Genomic DNA, 8,794 nt, shown 5'->3' with positions numbered 1-8,794 from the left:
CGACACGTTAAATTTAAAATAAGAAGTTGCATTTGAAGAATATATATAAAATAAAGAAATCATAAAAATAGTATTTCGTGTTAAAATGGAACAGAAAAAATGGAGTTCAAGGGTTAAAATGGAACAAGGCTAAGTTGGAGTGCCAAAATGAAAAATGGGGCCAAGTTTGAGGGGCTGTGTATGTGTTTGGCCTTTATATTTTGACACTAGACATATATATACATGGAAAAAAGGATAAATATATCTCCGAACTATCGTAAATGGTATGCATATACCCTCCGTCATATTTTTGGGACATTGGTGCCCCTGTCATCCAAAAAACTAGAGCATATATACCATCTATACTAACGGACATACACGTGTCATAATCTTATCCACCAACCCGACATTATTAAATATCAGATTGACGGATAAGATTGCGCCAAGTGTTCCTATTTAGTCTTCCGTTAGAGTGAAGGGCATATATGCTCTAGTTTTTGGACGGCACGGGCACCAATATCCCAAAAGTATGACAGAGGATATCTGCATACCATTTACAATAGTTCGGGGGTATATTTGTCATTTTTCCCTATATACATTGATGAATATATCAATGTAAATTTTGATACTTGATACACATATATTTTTAATACTAGATACATGTATTTATGTATGAATACACTAAATATTTGACACTAAATACACTAATAAAATTAATATCCAATACACGAGATAAAATTAATATCAGATACACAAATACATGCAATTGATATTGAATACACAGATATATAAATTTGTGAAATAAATATACATTATAAAATATAGATATATACGAAGAAAAGCGAGAGATAGAGAGGTCGGCGAGTAAGGAAGAGAGGCCAACGGGAGAGAGGCGAGCGAGAGTGTCGGTGTATTCCATGTGAATCACGCTTTGAATAAAATATATTTGAAACAAATTACACCTAATTTGACTCGCATGTATTTGAGATACATATATTTGGTCCGTCAGATACATATATCCGAAATAATGTTTTTCTAGCAGAAAATGTGATCATGAAAAAAAAAAATTCAATGGGTAATAAACACCAATAATAATGTGTTTTTGTATGGGAGAATTGTATGAAAAAGCAAACTATGAATTCAAATTAAATGTTATAGCCATAGTTTATTTTATTTGTAATTCGCAGCAAACATCCCATTTTTTTGTCATCTGGTTCGGTATACAATTAGTCATTAGCGGTATATAATTACTTATTCGGTATACAAATGTATAAATGCGTTTGTGTTTGTATAAATCGAGAGAAAAGTGTATATACAAATACAAACACATATATTTTCATCATATACACTTATAATTATACAAATACAGATCTTTCCATGCCCAGTTCTCTTTTGTCTTTCTCTCTTTATCACTTTATACAAACACAAATTATACAAATTACAATGTATAATTTGTGTTGTATAAAGTGGGAGATAGAGAGATTTGCATATAGATTTCACATATATACTTATACAAAGAACACATACATATACAAATTACAGTTATATGTACATATACAATGGACAAGCCTAACAAAAAACACATATACATATACAAATAACATCTAATATACAAACGCAATTATCATAATTAAAGACGAACATGACTGTATACATATACACATATAGAAAAAACTAAAACGTTTTATATACAAATTATCCAATTGTATAAATGAATTTATACAAAACTAAACAATTTGTATATAAATTGGATGTATCTAGCGAATTATACAAATCAAAACATCCATAGCAAACATAAAAATTTGCTATGGAGCGCAATTATGCAAACTATGGTTATAACATACAAAATATAATTTTTATATTTGTTATATGTGAAAGTTGCTCTTTTTGTATTGTTTCCTCGGATTAAAAACTTCTTAAATGATTATTTGTGCATTTTGCTCAATTTCAGGCCCATATATTTGGAATATGTAGAAATGGCATGGGCTGGCAAGTTTTAGGGGAAGTATTTAACTTTTAGCCAGTTTTATCAACGTGGAGCTACAATTTGTTGATTATATGTTGCCTAGTCATTTTGATTTAATGGTATGACTGCAATACAATCAACGAGGGTCGTAGTTGAGTGGTAAGTAATCTTTCATTCTTAATCAAAGATCTTAAATTCGATTTAAGCGGAGAATCATAAAGGATATCCCATTATTCATTATATTTTGACTATCAATGTTGAAATTTAAGAAGTGAATAAATAGTTAAATTAATTATTTCCCGTCATTAGTGTCGTGTATGGAAAGATGAAAGAGCAACACTACCATGCCTATAAATTGGCTTGACTTCACTTTTTTTCACCTTATCACTTGTCATCAAGCCTCTTACTTTAGGATTTTCAGTCAATTTGAAATAGACTCATTAGGCGTTACATCTTTGTGTGAAAGACCCATACCTAGCTCTAATTAGCAAGAAAATACTATACTATTTGTGCTTTACGACATTCCACTAGATTTGATTACATGTCATTGGACCATTGAGATTCCCTTCAACTAACACTTGTGCACCCACTAGACGTCAATCTTTCCTGGCATTCCTTAGATACCAATTCACTCTGTGTAGATTGACTGAACGTAGAAAACTTTCGCGGATAGATAATTATGTATTTCATATAAAAAAAATTACTCATGTTAATATTCTCAATTCCGATATATTTCGAGTCTTGGCAAATAACATGAGTAGTAATATATTATTCTGAAATAAATCGTTTTTGATTAATTCACTTTACTTATCATGGAAGTAGCTCTAGGTTGTTGGTTTATTTAGTTTTAATTAATCAAAATTTAGGTCAGGGGCTCCATTATAAAACCAACCTCTATTTATTTTAAAATGGCAAATCAATTAGGTACGACTAAACAAATTGTATAAACTTTAAGTTAATAATGGAAATTGCCTAATACCATATAAATAATTAAATTGGTTACAATGAAATATTATATTTCCTTCTTTATTCTATATGACGATAGTTCTCGATTATATATTGCTAATATTTAATTATCACATCCCAAAAAATATGAATCATTGTACCTACCGTTTCATTCAACCACTCTTTCGTTTTGATCAATACGGTGTATTTGAATATTTCAATATCTTGTTTATAAATTATATATGATATGCTCATTTGGTAAGATTGTATAAGAATTAAAGAAATTTTGATAATTTTCATAACCTTTAAAATTTTCATGTTTATGAGAAGAAAAAAAATACAATATAAGAAATATAAATTAGACGTCCAAATAAAATTTTAATTTTAAATCAATCTGATCTCATATCATATCTAACTGGGGTCTAGGTATGCTAAATATCTCATATTTAGAGATTATGGACTAATCACCATTAATAAAGGTAATGGGATAGCGATAAATTGTGATCGCACGATTCTTAATCAAAGTTTTTTTATGTTCGAATCCTATGAACAAAGAAATTCATTATAAGAAGCACACGAGCCTTATATATAAATTCAAATTAGTTAGGCCATTGATACGTCCGATGTAAAATATATCAAACATATTACAAAAAAAAGGAATTTTACAGACTAATATTATTCACTAATTCACTACTCACCTCAACCCCCACCGTCACCCAAAAGACAAAAACGAGTGAACAAATTGTTTTTTTTAAAAGAGTGCCCTTTACTTAAATTTTTTTTTTTTTTAAAAAAAAGACAATTAAATTATTAAAAATGAAATAATGAAAAAAAACTAGTTGGCCAGACAAAAAGGATGACCCTGGATCATTTGCAAACTTAGACCTATAAGCAACACAATGACAAAAAGAATCTCTATTATATATTATGCTAAAAGATGAAATTTTAATATACTACATACTATAATACTATAATATACTTTATTTTCATGCACTGCATGTCCAGATTCTTTTATTTACTGATAATTTTCGTTAACACTGAATGGAATATATTGTGGTGTCTTCCCGAAGGGCGGATTGATGAGGACAGATGAAGCTGAACTAGTTAGAAGTGGATAATTTTTTGTGTTATTGGATTTGTTTGAATTTAATACTTTCAGTAGTGATATACGTAAAAGAAAATTATGAAAATTACAACAAATAATAGTATACATGAACCAATTTTTTTAAAAATATATATAATGGCTCTAATGCTAAGAATCTTAAATATTTTAAGTTATAATTTTAAAATTTTGGGTTTTTCTTGATCTGGAATCAATCGAATTTTAGGTTGACAGGTTTCTAAGGATGATCGTGCATATCACACCTTCGACGAATATCATCACAGAGAAATAGAAAAACAAAATTATATAAGACATGACACAAATCCCCGTTACGTGATACAACTCATGGTATAAGCTAGAAAGAAAAATTTATCCCTACATGCCTAAGAATCAACTAACTCCAGATTAAAATTCATTTATCAATGGCACCCCCCGCCCCCCAAATAGAATAATTTTGAAAATAGCTATTGGATGGAGTATAAGGGTGCTAATTAATTGTCCTGCTCTCTAATTCTACGTATAACGTTTAAATACTGAAAAACATAAATATTATATTTTAAATCATATAATATGACAACTAGACGGTTAGTCGATTAGAGTTGCACTTTATTATAAAGGCAAAGATAATTCATTCGCTTCGTAAAGACTCTCGGTAACCAGCTACTGTAGATTCACTTTGCACAAATAAAACACATAATTTTCCTAATTAGTATTTACGATCAATTAAATACTTAAAATAATTTTATTATTCCTGATGATCAAACAACCCCGGCCCTAATTAAGATTAGAGAGGCACAACTTTATTCATCACATGCAATTTCACCTTAGCATATTATAGCAAAGACATTTAAACTTTAATTCGACATAACATGAGTTGTTTTGAGGATAAATATTGAATCGAATATAAACTTTTTAAAGATTTACTATGCATTTTTCTTCAATAGTACTTCCTTTATAACAAAAGCTGCAAAAATAAACATTTTACTTTTTCCTTTAGTCATGTGGTAACATGTATATATGTTTTTTCTATAAACAAAAAAAATCCATACTTAGCTGACATGGATCCCATACCCTTAATTGGCTATATAACAACAAAAAGTTTGTTTTACAAAGTAATTCAACATACTACGCTTCGTTTCATGACTCGCCCTATAAACACCTTTTAAAATATACTGATATATGTGTTGGGATGGGGTAGGGTGCAGTGGCGGAGCCAGAAATTTCACGAAGAGGGTCCAAAAATTAAACAACAAAAGCTCTTTTTAAAAAGGGAAAAAAATTGTTCCAAGTGAGATTTGAACACACGAGCACTGACTCATTAAAGATGTCTAAACACACATTCAAGACATCTTAAATCACTAGGCTATAACAACCTATTATGTTAAGGGTGTCCAAAATATGTTCTTTAATCACTTCGTGTGTCATTTTACTTATATATGCGATATTTTTTTCCGACGAAGGGTATAGATGTGATGTGCCTACGCCACTGGTAGGGTGGAGGAGGATTTAATAATAAGAATTAATATAAAGATTGAATCCGTCAAATTTGACTGTTAATTTCACTTATCGCATCTATCTTTTGAAATCTTAATTAAATCCGCCTTTCATATTACATATCTATATTTTTATTGTATATGAATTTGGATATGATCCATATTTTTATTGTAAGTGAATTTGGATATGGAAGCTATAGAAATTTTGAGTATTTTCTTCTTTGGTGTGTCTATTCGTATTTGTTTGCATTATTTTCAAACAGTATCTATCTATTTTATATAATACATATACTACACATTATATATATTTTATCTCTATATATATATTTAAAAATAATTTATATCTGTGCCAAAAGATACACTTGTATACATAACAAAGTGCATGTCTTTTGCAACTTAGCGAAAAAAGCATTCCAAAACCAAAAATAAAACTTAAGTAAGCTACTACCCTTTGTCTTAAATTATTTATCATATTTCTCTTTTAAACTATCTTTATAATTGGGATTGATTTTTAACTATTTTACCCTTTCTCTTTTCGTTAAATATTTACACGACCTATGTCTCCTGTCTTCATTATTAAGGTGTTTGTAGTCTCCAGGAACAATTATTACCAGTCTTGATCAGGAACAATTATTACTAAGGGTAATATGGAAAGAAAACAATTACTTAGTTTTGTAACTTATAATACGATAAAATAATTTAAGATAACTATTTTTAGAGATCACGACAAATAATTTGAGACAAAGAAAGTATTAATTATGTGCGTGAAACATAAAAGAAAGGAAAAAAGAAAAACAAGCAAAAACAAGTCAAGCCACCATCGAACATATATATTATTAATAAGAAGATAATGAAAGATTAATCATCTTGTTTGATTTTAGAAGCAAAATTATACTTTTCCTTTCACGAAAAGTCCTAATAATCCACTTAATGCAAAAGCACTTAATCTTTGATTATTTATTTATTTTTCTTTCATACATGCATAAAGATGTTTATTTCATTTTCCCCCCTTTGAATAAATTAATTTTAATGCCAAAATATTGGGATAGCATTAATCACCACGTCATAGTCAAAGTCTCTTTTAATAATTTTTCACAATCCAACATTACACATGTTTTTCATTTTCTTGATAGCTACAATTAACTAAAATGTCTTTTGACTACGACTTGTTAAATGACCTTTCGAGTTAGCTGATTAAAAATAATAGATAAATATTTAAGAGGTTAAAATAATTTTATAAATAAATAATTATATAATTACATGAAATTGTTAAACTTTATAATAAGTTAGTCATGACTCGTGTGTTTGATAAAATGTAATGACCCGGAAAGTTATTTTTAGATATTTTTATAAAATTACCGTGTTACCTGTCTTGATAGTTGCCCCGAGTAATTTTTATTAGTCGTTGAAGTTGGTGTGGGAATTTTGAATTACTCGATAACTTCGGTTATTTAATTGACAGATATTTATTAAATAATTTCTTTTAATTTAATTGAACAAGGGGTTGCTCCAGGTAAAACAATAATTCGCCTAATCTTCATCTCTAATTCGTATGTACTAGTTTTAGGAGTAAGAGTTTAATTAATTATTTAAATTGATAGGTTGGAAGAGTCGAATATTTACAGAATGTTGGAGATATAGTAATGTAAACTATCTTTGATTTTGGGTGTATTTATTTATGGCAGTGGAGTGATGTTTTCATGATGAGTAATGATGAGGAAATTAATGATGCGATAGTAATGAGTGGAAAGAAATTTTTTAGATAGCTTAGGTTCTGCTTAGTATCATTCCGTAACAAGTTGATTTCTATTTTTATTTTTGGTTAGCATATTGTGATCCGGGTTTTAATATATTGAGATACTTCATTAAATATTAGGTGTATTGTAGTATATGGATATCATTAAATTATGCCATTTGAGAAAATCAAAACTTAACCCTAGGCTTGGAATTTGAGAATATGAACTTGACATATTAGTTGGGATCAAGACTTAAGAACTTGATTATAGAATTGGGTGAGTTTTTGGGTCTAGACTAAACCTATATATAGTAATATGGATGTTGTTAGTTTCGAAATCTTATCATGATTATGTATTTGGATAGATTGCATTGGTTTGGAAGCTCAACGAAAAGGGAAGGCTCAAGTCCCGGAGTGAATTGTTGATTAATTGAGGCAAGTGGATTTCTAAACCCTTGTTAAGTGTATGAAATTCGTGTATTTCCTTGTAATATGTGTTTGGGGGTAATTAGACGGGTGATGGGTTAACTTGTCCACATTGATTAATTCTAATGATGAAAAGGAGGTAATAAAAGGCAATGTGATTAGTTGTTTGTGTGTGATGTGTTGAGAATTGTTTGTGACGGGCATTGATATGAGTGCCAGTGTTATAAAGGGAAAGTTTATTACTATAGAATGCAGATTGTAATCTGAGAATGCCAAAGCATATGGGCATTAGCTGATATATTATTGACTTGATTTATTATGTGTGATTGTGTTCTTTATTGAACCCGTATACTGGTGATAATTGAGGTAATTACATATCATATTGATATTTGATTGAGATGCATCATCCCTTGTATTGAAATCATATTGTGCACATGCATTGACATGAGATTGAGTATAAGTTGGGCACATGGAGATCGTCCGTGCTGGGGATGGTGAGATGTTAAAATTATAATTTGGGCACGTGGAGATCGTCCGTGCGAAATTTGTTTGATTTATGATAGTGCGTTGAGATCGTCCGCACATACACGTGGAGATCGTCCGTGTCGGTATATGGACCTCGCGAGTCCCTCATGGGTCATGAACTCTCGATGTATTTTCGAGGAGTATCATGTATATACGGTTGAGAGAGTACTTGATATTCTGAGGCATATCATTTCATGGTGTCATATTGCATTGCATCCCATGACATTCTTCATTCTTGATGATTATGTGTTTTATTGGTGGTTGGAAAATACTGGATATTTGATTACCTCTATTTGATGAACTTAATCTTGTGTGTTGCTGATATTTGTGAGTGCCTTTTCTGTGAAAGTTGTAATTGATGAATATTGAACTTGTTGTTGAGAATATGTGATTGTTAGAATGTTGTTGTTGAGATATGCGCTTGTAAATTGTGAATTGTTAGGTTGGGTTGGTTTTATGCATGTTGTAGTTGTGGAGGTTCGGTTGGGGTGTAATGAGTACCCGTATTCTATCCCCTTAGCTTGTGTTTAGAGGTTTACTGTTGAGTACCGTGTGGTTCGATACTCACCCCTTGCTACTACATTTTTTTTTTTTTACTAGCCCAGACCTTTGTGATATTTTCT

This window comes from Solanum tuberosum, unplaced genomic scaffold, assembly GCF_000226075.1.
Source record: "Solanum tuberosum cultivar DM 1-3 516 R44 unplaced genomic scaffold, SolTub_3.0 scf00365, whole genome shotgun sequence".
NCBI lineage: Eukaryota > Viridiplantae > Streptophyta > Magnoliopsida > Solanales > Solanaceae > Solanum > Solanum tuberosum.
The sequence above is the reverse complement of the archived record's forward strand: the minus strand, read 5'-3'. Positions refer to the sequence as shown.